A 13,098-nucleotide genomic window follows, 5' to 3' on the forward strand; every position below is an offset into this window, starting at 1 on the left:
TGACATTAAATTCTTGTACACTTTCAAACAAATGTCTTGTGCGTTTTGCGACAAATGTCTTCTTTTATTATTAGTTACTCTTTCACTCTGTTCTGCATTATTTTCTTCTTCTCCTTGATGCTGATCCTGAGACGAGTATGAGGTTTCCCAAGGTCGAAACATTTTTAAAAATATTTCACTCAATAAGTATTTTACTCAAAAAACATTTTACTCAAAAAATATTTTACTCAAAAAATATTTCACTACTTTCACTCAACGTAGAAATACAAGCTACTAATAGATCTTTAGATCGTTCTAATATCTTTATTGAAAACTGCAGTTACGACAAATTAAGGTTTCTCCCTCCGGGGAAAGACATTTTTAGAAGTATCGTAATAGATAAAGGTCTCACCTAAGTATTTAATATCTTAATTTACCTGCTTATAATATATGCAAGTAGAAAATGAAAAAAAGTGGTACAGTTACGGACAAAAAAAGACATTCCAAATATTTCAGGTAGTAACTAGTATTTACATGTTTTCCACTTGTAAATAAAATGCCATTTATTAATTAAAACACAAAATTATATGTACGCTAACGTTAATTTATTATTGATACCCTCCAACAGAATGTGATGTACGGCCTTATGAACCGCAGCAGGAGTTGGTGCCGACCCTCAAGTGTTTATACAGGGTGTTCGGCCACCCCTTGGAAAAATTTTAATGGGAGATACTAGAGATCAAAATAAGACGAAAATCAGGACTACCAATTTGTTTATGGAGCCCTCGTTAAAAGGTTATTAACAATTAAATTAAAAAATTTCAAATCGTTTTGGAAAAAATATTTTCTGTTGCGGGGGTCAATTGTAAGCATTTTTGGTGAATAGACATACCCCCGAAATCCTCCCCTATTTCTAGAAAAAAATTCCAGAAGGTGTGAAATTTTTCGACGGAAAAAGAAAATTTCAAATCGTTTTGGAAAAATTATTTTCGATTGCGGGGTTCAATTACAATCATTTTTGGTCATTACACATACCACCGAAATCTTGCGCATTTTCGAGAAAAAAATTCAGTACGGGCGGAACTTTATATGTTAATAACTTTTTAACGAAGCCTCCATCAACAAATTGGTATTCTTGCTTTTCGTCTTATTTTGGCCTCTAGAATTCCCCATTAAAATTTTTCCCAGGGGTGGCCGAACACCCTGTATACCTGGGCACGGTCCCCGGTCGGGTGTTGGGAAGTTTTCCATTTACGAGGCTTTAATTTGCACCCTGGCTGGTGGGCGGTAAGCTGGACTTAGCATATTTTGGAAATCCAACCTTCGAAAACTCACGTCAACCGATTGGTTAGTTTAGTTACACCTGATCGGCAATCTTAGTATTTAAGAACAAAAAACTGCGCGAAGCGTCAGAAGGATTTTAGAAGAACCTTTGCATCACCTTAGTACGTTACTGTAGTAAGTGTAGATTTTTAATAAACACCATACGAAAATCATTAATGTTTCTTCTAAGAAGGTGGTCCTTCGAGTTTGTATTAGTCGGTACATAAGAGCAATCTTAACAAAGTCCGAAAGACGGAGGTCAATCACGGACAGAACAATAATATTAGAATTACTTGACTGCACATACAATATAATTCTGTATTTTCTTTAGCCATGTTCCAATTTTTCTCTCGTTATTGTTAAACTATGTACAAATCTAAATCATATTTCGTTAATTACCGAAATAAATAAATTTTTTGTAAAAGAAAATATTATTGTATATTCTCGGTTTATTTTTATATGAAAAATCACAACTTACCCGATTTTGCTACTATTGCTCGAACACCGTGTATGTTTCACAATACTAGGAACTGTAAATTTCGAATCTAAATTCAGACTAGAACGCATTCTTCGTGACAATTCTGCTGCGAATTACTTGGAAATCGATCGAAACTTCTACAATTCCTATGCAGTATGAAAAACGCGACATATAAAATTCGTCCGCGTGTCGCTGACATACAAGAAACTTCCGTAACATCGCAATTTCCCTAACACAAAAAATTTTCAAACGCGTTGGAAAACTTTGAGCGTAGATTCGAAGCATCTTGTTTCCATTGCTGTGAAGAAGTGCAATTCACATGCAGGAGCGGTTTCTAAACAGCTCGTTCACACATAGAAACGACGCGTCGTGACACTGGTTTGGCGGCACTTACGATCTCGTAGACGGTGCAGGAAACACATAAGGAAGCCCCGAGGGTCCGACACGACTCGATACGGTACGGCTTTACCACACTCTGCATCGATACCTTTCGATAACATCAACCTTCCACCACCCTCGGGTGTTACTCGCCAGTGCCACTTGTCTCGAACCCATTGTCGCAAATCTTCTACCCCCTTGACGCGGTCTCGCTGATAAGGACGACTGATACGTGCTCGATAGAATCGTTTACGACAGCGTACAATTAACTGGACGAAATTTCAATCGACACGAAAAATGCATCTTCAGAATTTTATTTGACATCGTGGGACTTTAGAAAATACGAAAACATGTAAATGTAAAATACATGCAGAATGTTTTTCATTACAGTTTTGCTTTTAAGTTAAATATTACTGTCAGGAGTAACAAGACAAAACATAATCGTAAATCTTATTTGTGTCGATAAAGTAGAGCAGGTAATCGATCGCCACCTGCTGGATTACTTATTGATTATAAATCAGTCTGTAATGTAATGTAACACGTGTCGTACCGCTAATTGTTCTTCCCATTACTTGTTATAAATAAAATGTATATAATTAAAATAATACACTGTGCAGTAAAAACCTCAACAATTACCAAAAAATAACAAAAGCGTATACATATAAACTTTGATTTATTCGACCTTTGTTGTTAAAAGTATAACTGCTTTTGTGTCCAACTAACTTCTATTTTTTTGTCTTTAAGTTAAATTGTGACAATTAATTAAACTGACGTGGCTCATAAAATACTATGAAATACAACATTTATGCTTCACAATTTGTTGCGTCGCAGACCCTCGAGCGTCCCGTCGCGACGCAATATAACACTTAGGAAAGGCCCAAGTGTTAGGGTAGGCCCAACCACTTGCTCGCCTCTTTATTACGAATTTTTCGTCGCCTGGGCAAGTGGTACCCTTAAGACCAGACGTCTGCTAGGTGGTTGGAGGCGCTGCTCGACCACCCGTATTTCCAATATGTTTAGATTCACCCTGGTGTCCTCTTAACCGACTTTCCTTTTCCAAAACAGCCTTATGCATACCTCCACTCCTTTCCCTAGGTCCCAGCCTACATTTTTCCCAACTAGCCAATGCCTGATAAACCACTCCCAATTTTCCATTCCAATTTCGGCGTCTCCACCCACTAAAATTAGATATATAAAGTAACTGCGAACAACGAGACGAGAGATTACTCCAAAAATCCGACAGAGAATTTACTCTAAAAACTCCGAACGAGATTATTGTAAAGGTCCTCGCCGTGGACTAATTTCAATCGTGCTTCACAAATAAATAAGTTATTAAACCAACCAGCATTTTTTACTTCGTCGTGAGCCAACTATTTCAACGTTGTCGCGACGTACACGACACAATTAACTTATTTTCTGTACACTTAGAGTTTATTGTTGCATCTGAGGGGGCTGGTGGTTGAAATAACAACTCCACGATCTACCCCACAATTATTAAATGTTTATTCGCGATGTGGGTGTGTAGCCACACGTAGCCACACGTAGGTTAATGTTACGTCGTTTTTAACAGACTGATCCACAACAACGTCTTTGCCAGACTGCTACGCAACGCGTCTCTAAAGCTACGTCTCCACTGCGTCGGCACGGCTCGGCATACATTTCAAGTTTCGCCCGTCCTGAATTTTTTTCTTGAAAATGCGCAAGATTTCGAGGGTATGTCTATTCAGCAAAAATGATTATAATTAACCCCTGCAACCGAAAATAATTTTTTCAGAATGATTTGAAACTTTTCAATTTCGCCGAAAAATTTAGGCACCTACCTTGTTGATTTTTCTTAAAAATTCGTTTTGATTTTTAATAATTTTGTTTGACTCCCTACAGAAAAATTGTCTAATACTTTTTTTGGTAGATACCCATGGGCTCTACTTCAGAAAAAAATTTCAATGAAATATATTCACTATTGTAGGAGTTATGAACATTTGAAAATTGGACCATTTTTATGGGGTTTTTCTCATTTTGCGGGGTTAAGGAATAACTTTTCGAATATTTTTGGAATTTTCGCATATTCTTCACTAAAATAGGCGTAGTTAGCATTTTGAAAAATTAAAATCGTCCAATCCATTCAGAAGTTATGACGTTTTAAAGACACGCATGAAATTACAGGGAAGCATTTCTGGCTTCGCATTAGATTTTCGGTAAGGAATTTTTTTTCTTGAATATGCGTAGGATTTTGGGGGTATGTGTAATGACCAAAAATGATTTTAATCGACTCCTGCAACTGAAAATAATTTTCTTAGAACGATTTGAAATTTTTTAATTTAATTTTTTAATAATTTTTTAATGAAGCTTCAGTCAAGAAATTGATATTCTTAATTTTCGTCTTATTTTGGCCTCTAGAATCTCCCTTTAAAATTTTTCCCAAGGTTAGCCGAACACCCTGTACATATAGTCCGGGCTACGATATAGCGAGGTCGAAAACTCGAATAGGTGTCAATGTTTACATATTTCAGCTTCCGAAACAAGGGAATTGACAGAAATACGAGTAGCTAAGGTCCTTCGACTATGATCAGGGCTTAATTTGGTCAGGTCAGAAATTAATTTGCTTTTGAATTTAAGAAACTGCAATTTCTTGTCGATTAGATACTGACTAACTTCAATAGGAAACATTTTTTTTGTCAGTTCATCGAAAGGGGCTGGAAAATCATGGGGACTAGTTCATATGCCTCACCGTGTATAATAATAGATGAATCGCGTCTTCAATCAGATACGAATACTGACTCTGATTCAGATGTAGGCATAATATAATATATAATTGATTTAAAAAATATAGTTAATGAAAAAATTCAAATAAGTGTTAATTTTTTATTCTTTAACCCTATATTCTATGTACTCCAGTGATTAATTCGATTTTTCCAAGCATTCTTGATAAATTGACAAAAAATTTTCCAATAAAAGTTACTCAGTAATTATGTGATAACAAATGGTAAATGAAAAAATTGGGAAAAATCTTTTTATTCAATAAAGAATTAAGATCACCTTAATTTTTGTAATAAAATTGTATCTTTGTATCTCGACTCTTTCTCAATATATACATTTTCTTACCCTAATAGCAAAGGGAGAGAAAAAGAGACAGGACAGAAAGATGAAAAAACGAAACTGGAAAATACTTAGCTGAGGGAAAGTTTAGTTACAGAGGGAGAGAGTCATAAAAGTCAAAAGGTTCACCGGGGCCGGATCGGTGTTGTCCGAGGCCCAGGCGAAACCTTGAAGGAAAACAGGCGTCTCGTACGGCTCTGGTCGCCAAGTGTTCAACAGGACGGCCAGGCTCGCACGAGACCCTGGAAAAATGGAAAAATAAAAAGCTTAAAAGTTACCCTTGCATTCCATTCCATTTATATCATGGCAAGGGCGTAATGGCTATACAATGACCACTACACATCTATGGTTAATCAATATTATAACTTAGAATCTATCCATTTGTCTCGTTCGTTTTCTTTTCCTAATTTAACAATATTAACGAGATTTTTCAGTATCTAAACTCAGTTGACCATGACATCCTAGTAACCATGGTATACCCCTGTTACTCTTCAAAATCTGCAAATTCATTCTTTCATTGTGTCTGTATCTACCGAGACTTTCTACGCGTTGAAAGATTCTTGAAAGTGTAGCGTATAGGAAAGAAAAGAAAAAAAGAATCAATGAGTTCTCTAGGAAAGAACAATAGGTTTTTAATTTTACACAGTCGCTCGATTCACAGATCTTTCGGCATGGGCCTCGTATATTTAACTGACTTATTAGTAACGCGCACCGGGACCGCGCCGCTCTTCGCGGCACACACACACACACACACTCACACATGCTCCTTCCACTCATACCCTGCCTAACATACAACAAAAGAAACGATAAAAATGATTTTAAATACTTTTTGGAGAATAGAATATTTAATTTTTTTCTTAACTATCCGATTGTTAGGACGATTACCTTTTAGAAATTGATTATTGATATAGATTCTTAGTCCTTACGAATAAATAAATAAATAGATACTATGAAATAGCTTAAAAAAGATCAATTCTTTAATTTTTATTGAATACTTTATAAGAATCTTCTTATTCTCAGATTTATTAGAACTTTCGTTACGCTTGGAATGCAACACAGGAACGCAGACGTTCGATTCACGGTCTCGCAAGGAGATATGAAAATGTTGAAACGAAATATTCTCCGTCGAATCGCCGTCTCACGCTAGAGTGGATTCAGGCGTATATCGTACAAGTAGGTAAGAAATTCAAAGAAACGGCGCAAGTCGTTGTCCCAGAGCAGTTCGCGAAAACGTCGCAACGGTAGACGACTTTCACAGGGCAGCGAGCGTCGTCGCTAGTCTGATTGAGAGTTCAACAAGAAACTCAACCTTCCGTACCATCGAGCTCGGAAAGCGAAGCTGCAAATATTTCCCCGTCAGACGAAATTACCGTCGCTTCTCGGAGTTCTTCGATTTGCGTTTCCAGACGTTGCTGCAGGCACCTGAGACAAGAGTGCACCCTGAGAAAATGCGAGGATGGCTTTTCAGTCTGTCGTCTTCTAATGTATCCTACACGCCAACGCTGTAAGCCCGATTTGATGTTTGTACCGGCAGCGTTGTATTCTCGCATCCGTAAGACGGACAAAGGCGTGAAACGTGTATAGTCCGGGCCACAATATAGCGAGGTCGTAAACTCGAGTGGGTGTCAAAGTTTACACGTTTTAGCTCCCGAAATAAGTGAATTGACAGAAATACGGGCAGCTAAGGGCCTTAGACCATAGTCAGGGCCGTACGAAGAAATATTTTATCTAGTGTCGTCATTTTTAGAAAGCCATTTTTAGAGGTATCGTAACAGGTAAAGGTCTTACTCAAGTCTTTAATATCTTAATTTACCTGCTTATAATATATGCATCTAGAAAATGAAAAAAGGTAGTGCAGTTACGGAACAGAAAAACATTCAGAAAGGCACCCTCCCAACCCTCAAGTATTTAGTTTACGACCTCGCTATATTTTGGCCCGGACTATACCTCGAATGTTCGTGTTATTTGCCCTACTGGACGGAATTTTTCTGGCACTGATGGCAGATATTTCTTGAAAGGAATATTCATGTTTCGCATCCGTTCGAAGAAAAGAATATTAATCTATAGAATTCTTCTCAGATCTGCAATTCATGGCATCCAACGCTGTTCATGGAGCCGATTACTTCAAGGGAATTCACTCTAGTATAACTTTTTCTATCGTTATAATGATGAATTGCCAACTTACGTGCGGCCAAACAGGCCAAGTTTCGCTCAAAATACCTTCAAGACAACTAATAGAATTATATTCTTCTTCTTCTGGTTTTCTTTTACGTTGCATCGACATCTGGATCATTAACGATGATTAACGGTGCTGCTTTTTACATTTGTATCGTTAAATTTTGTGCTATAGATTTGAGTCGCTCGCAAGTTTCAAGGTGTCCCTTATATGGTCTTTGAATGTAGGGTGGTATCTGACCTGATGCCATAAACCTGTCTTTGCTGGTCGAATTCTTTGCATTCGTACACAATGTGGTTTATTGTCAGTGGTGTGTTTCCACAGGAGCTGCAGTTTGGTGGGTCTCTTTGATGGGTGATGTTGTTTTTTAAAGTTTGCTTCCATTTAAATTCCATTGCATTATTTTTCCATTATTGTATAAGAGATTGAGTCAGTTAGTTGTTTCTGTAATCTATGGATTCTATTTTTAATACTACGTTCCCTTAGGAAAGGATAAATTTTTGACAGCATTTTTATTAGGGCAGGTGTGTCCTCTGTAAATTCTTTAGCTGTTTTAATTAGGTCAGTTGCTCCTATTGAGTTTTCTATAAAACTCTTCAATTGATTATAATTTAAAATGTAATTTGCTTCCGGCTGAATTTAACATTTTTTCTATTTTTTCATGATTAAAAATCGGAGATATTGACTTCGTCTTTTTTTTAGCGGTGATACTTTTTTTTGTTTATATTGGGCAATAGTGGTTTGAATTCCATGTCGTTGAGGTTGATATATTTTGATGGGTTTTCCAGCGATGTTTGCGATAGAGGTCTTTTCATGCCAGTTTTGGTGATAGGAAATTCAGTTAATATTGATGTTTCTGCTGGTAGGTTTGTTGGTTCGGTTTTCATTGTGTCCTTATTTATCGACGATTTTCCTTCGATCATATGAGGAGTCTGTATATTGATGGATGTGGTTGTGTTTATTCATTAGTCATGTGTTTGCGTTGTGTCTGTGTAGGAGCAGTGATTTGTTGTATGACCCTCTTGTTTACATATGTAGCAGTTTAATTTGTCTGACGTAGCAAAAATTCGATATTGGATATCATCTAAGGTTATTAGAAAGGAATCAGGTATTTTGTTGATATCGTCCGGGTTTACGTACACTTGTCTTCTAAAGTTTAATATATGCGAGTATTCTCGGTCAATCGTACCAGCTTTTAGGTACGTTATTTTTTAATATAGCTTGACACTGTTTATTTTAAACATATTGTTTATTTTGGAGTTGGGAATTATTGGAGGAACATTTGATAGAATGATGCGTCGTGCAGGTTGCAGCATAGGTCTTATTCTTATTTTGTTAATTTTTATTTCTATAGATTCATAGTTAGAGGTTAGGAGAGCCATTATTTCTTTTGTATCCAGATATGTGGATATTCTACCGTTTGATATTCGCGAAATGATATCTATGAAATCTATAATTTCATAGGCATATTCTTTGATATTAATACCATCTATAGCTTGAAGTATTATGGCTTGATCTTTAGTGGGGGTGTATCCGTATTTAATAGCATTTGCGTAGGATTTGTTACCATTTTTAGCAGGATTCTCATTTGTAGTGTTGATGGGGGTACGTCTGTATTCAGAAGATTTCTATTTCCATTTCTCAAATGACAACGGCCAGCGGCCGCTGTGGAAATATAGTCCGGGTCGTGATATAGCGAGGTCGTAAACTAAACTCTTGAAGGTTGGGACCGACTACTACTGCGAAACTTAGGGCCGTACATGACATCCTGCTTGAGGGTGCCTTTTTGAATGCCTTTCTGTGTCCGTAACTGCATTACCTTTTTTCATTTTCTACATGTATATATTATAAGCAGGTAAATTAAGATATTAAAGGTTTGAGTAAGACCTTTACCTGCTACGATACCTCTAAAAATGGCTTTCTAAAAATAGCGACACTGGATAAAATTCGTATGGTCCTGATCATGGTCTTAAGCTCTTAGCTGCTCATATTTCTGTCAATTCACTTGTTTCGGGAGCTGAAATGTGTAAACTTTGAAGCCAACTCGAGTTTACGACCTCGCTATATCGTGGTCCGGACTATACTAACACCATACACCTATATGCTTTTAGCACCAACATTTGGAAGCGAGAGACTATGGATCGTTCTGTTGTTAAGGTGGAAGGACGATGTCTCACGTACACAACACAATAAGAGTTATTTGTAAACTTACTGGCACTCGCGAGCGACACTAGACACGCCTGATGAAGTAACTCCTATATTCTTATTGTTTCCGTGGATTATTAAATAAAAGAACATCAGGGATTCACCAATTTTACAGTACTATTAACAGTGTACGATTTTTACTAACAGATTAATTCCATACGTAGCGACAATTTTCGTTTGTTTTACAATAATGATTCTTAAAATGAACCTCGTTCCGGATTTGGCATGTTTATTTTTCATACAACGGAGAGGAATTTTGATACTAGCAGATATTTATACACAGCTACAGTGGCTCACGAAAGTATTCGAACGCATACATATGCAAACTTGAATGGCCGAAATAATGTACATTAAAGTAATTTGCTGAAACAAGTAGATGTCAATAAGAAGATGGAAGTCTTAAGATTATGCCAATAAAATTTGAAAAGGATTCAACAACGTAAAGAGGAGTTATGATACATTTATTAGAAACACGCATGGTAAGCGACTCACAAAAGTATTCGAACGCTACATGTATTATTAAATTATTTAATATTAATATTTTCTTGGACCACCTTTAGTAGCTATAATGTTTCTTAGCCGACGTTCCATACTAGAAACCAATGATTTTGTAAAACTACACTCAATGGAGTTCCATATTTCTATAATTTTATTTCTCAGTGTTTGCTTTGATGTTATTTGAAATTTATTTAATCTCTTTCCGGTTTCAGCCCATAAATTTTCAATCGGATCTACGTCTGGACTTTGCGGTGGAGTAATTAACATGTGTGGTGTGTTATAAACGATCCATTTTTTTACAATTCTAGCAGTATGCTTCAGATCATTATCTTGTTGGAAGTGGAAATCTTCCAATAATTCTAGTTTACTGGCACTTTCTTTAAGATTAGTCTTTAAAATATTTAAATACTTATATTTATCAAGTATTCCGTCAATAAATATTAAATTTCCGGTGCCACTGGTAGCCATACACACCCATACCATGACCGATCCACCTTCGTGTTTCATTGTTTGATGCAAATGTCGAATTTCCAATTCTGTATTTGGTTTTCTCCACACATAATTGTTACCATCAGAGCAAAAAATATTAAACTTTGACTCCGTCCGAAAAGATGACTTTATCCCAAAAAGAATTATCTTTATTAATGTAGGTTTTTGCAAAAGTCAATCATTTTTTACGATTTACTGCATTAATATATGGCTTCTTTCGCAGTACTCTGCCATGAAAATCATTGTTTCGTAAGATTCGTCGACATAATTCCGGGTGAACTTCTTTATGAAACATATCAGCTACCATATTTGCGAGTTGAAGAGCGGATATAGTAGGATTCTATTTTATTTCGCGAATGATAACTTTCTCCTCTGTTCCAGTCAATTTCTTTGGTCGACTTGACCGAGCTTCGTTTGCAAGTGTTCCCTCATTCTTTGACTTTTTTATGATATAATGTATTGCAGACTTACTTCTGTTCACAATCCCGGCTATCTCGTTATACAATTTACCGTCCTCATGCAATCGTAATATTATTTCTCTTTCACACTTTTTGGTTTCAGACGTTTTGGTGTTCATTTCGAATACTATTGTGCACACTTTTACGTTATTGTTACTGAAACGATATCCTAACATCAAGTGAACGTACCAATATTTTCATTTAGCAATGATGTTTACATTCGGTGCAAAGGAAGATGAAAAGCTATTAACAGTGTTACAGCGTTCGAATACTTTTGTCAGTCGCTTACCATGCGTGTTTCTAATAAATGTTTCATAACTTTTCTTTACGTTGTTGAATCCTTTTCAAAATTTGCTGGTATAATCTTAAGACTTCCATCTTCCTATTGACATCTACTTGTTTCAGCAAATTACTTTAATGTACATTATTTCGGTCATTCAAGTTTGCATATGTAAGCGTTCGAATACTTTCGTGAGCCACTGTATGTCATTGAGCCTCTAAGCCGTCTTTATCTTTTGCTGATAATCGTAGTCGACAACGGAAAATAAGGACAGCGAGTGAAAACGAGTGAAAGCGAATGAGAAAGAATGAACGACTGTCGAAGAAAAGGACTCTGTACGACTTTTTGTCTGTTTTGCCTGTAAAATCAGTAATTTAATGAAATTGGCAACGTTTGGGTCATTTTACGACAAATCAATCACTTTTTGGGCATACAATGAGTTGTTGCCACGTTCTTTTCGGCTGATATCACAACACAACTACTTATTCGTACATGCCCCCTTGAAGGGATTAAAACAATATTTCTTTCCGGAAAATCCATAAATATATACTAGTAAAAATTTATAAATTATGTAACATTGAAACAACATTATAGTAATTATTTATTTTAATTTAGTTCGCATTTAATGTATCCGATGATACACATTCATCGTATGCTATTATATTGTTAACACTAGATTTACGGATGTTGATTATATACCTATTTTTACTGAATTGAGCCAATTTGACTCATACAACAGAATTCAAGTTGTTTGCAAAAAAAATAGTTCCAAATCAATTTAAATGAAAGATTTATTATTAAAAATTTCATTGAAAACGTTTTTTACGTATACACTGTGTTTTTAAAATACATTTAGCAAAAGAAATTTTTTCTGATTTTTTCCGACGATGGCAACCCTACGTAATCAGATGAAAAATAAATATCAATTGAAATACCTTTTACAAATACATATCGAAATTACCTTGGTGGACAAAATTTTTGCAGCAAAAAATTGATTTTACAAAATTATATTATTTCACTAAAAACGCTCTGTTCACACGTGATGTATAAAACGGAATGATGAAAAAGGTGGGTAAATAAAACACTTTTTGACCCCAGCCAACTAATAAATTGACAAGATTGAACATGAATATTTACGCGTAATTGGTGTTAGAATTCTGATTCTTTATGTAAGCCAGAAATTTCATTTGCAAAACAATAAACTGTTAAATCATTTTATGAGTCAAATTGGCTAACAACCGTAAAAATAGGTATACCACATTCGACAATACGAAATGAGGCGGTAAGTCGAGGGGAGGAATTCATATTTATGTATAATTATATTATATAATTATATAATAAAAAAATAATATCCAAGTTTTTTTATATACAGGGTGTTCGGCCACCCCTCGGAAAAATTTTAATGGGGGATTCTAGAAGCCAAAATAAGATGAAAATCAAGAATACCAATTTGTTGATGGAGGCTTCGTTAAAAAATTATTAACGTTTAAAGTTCTGCCCGTTCTGAATTTTTTTCTCGAAAATGCGCAAAATTTCGGGGGTACGTCTATTCACCAGAAATGATTGTAATTGACCCCCGAAACCGAAAATAATTTTTCCAGAACGATTTGAAATTTTTTTTTTCGTCAGTCACCTAATTAAATTTTCGGTAAGGAATTTTTTTCTCGAAAGTGCGTAGGAATTCGGAGGTATGTGTAATGACCAAAAATGCTTGTAATTGACCTCTGTAATTAAATAT

The 13,098-nt window shown here is 35.7% G+C and overlaps 1 protein-coding gene across 1 annotated transcript in view; it reads left to right on the forward strand.

Moving 5' to 3' along the window:
* Sema2a (Semaphorin 2a) overlaps positions 1-13,098 on the forward strand; it is a 1,678,677-nt gene that overhangs the window by 132,495 nt on the left and 1,533,084 nt on the right. The window lies entirely within an intron of this gene.

The sequence above is a fragment of the Colletes latitarsis genome, chromosome 6 (assembly GCF_051014445.1).
Source record: "Colletes latitarsis isolate SP2378_abdomen chromosome 6, iyColLati1, whole genome shotgun sequence".
Lineage (NCBI taxonomy): Eukaryota > Metazoa > Arthropoda > Insecta > Hymenoptera > Colletidae > Colletes > Colletes latitarsis.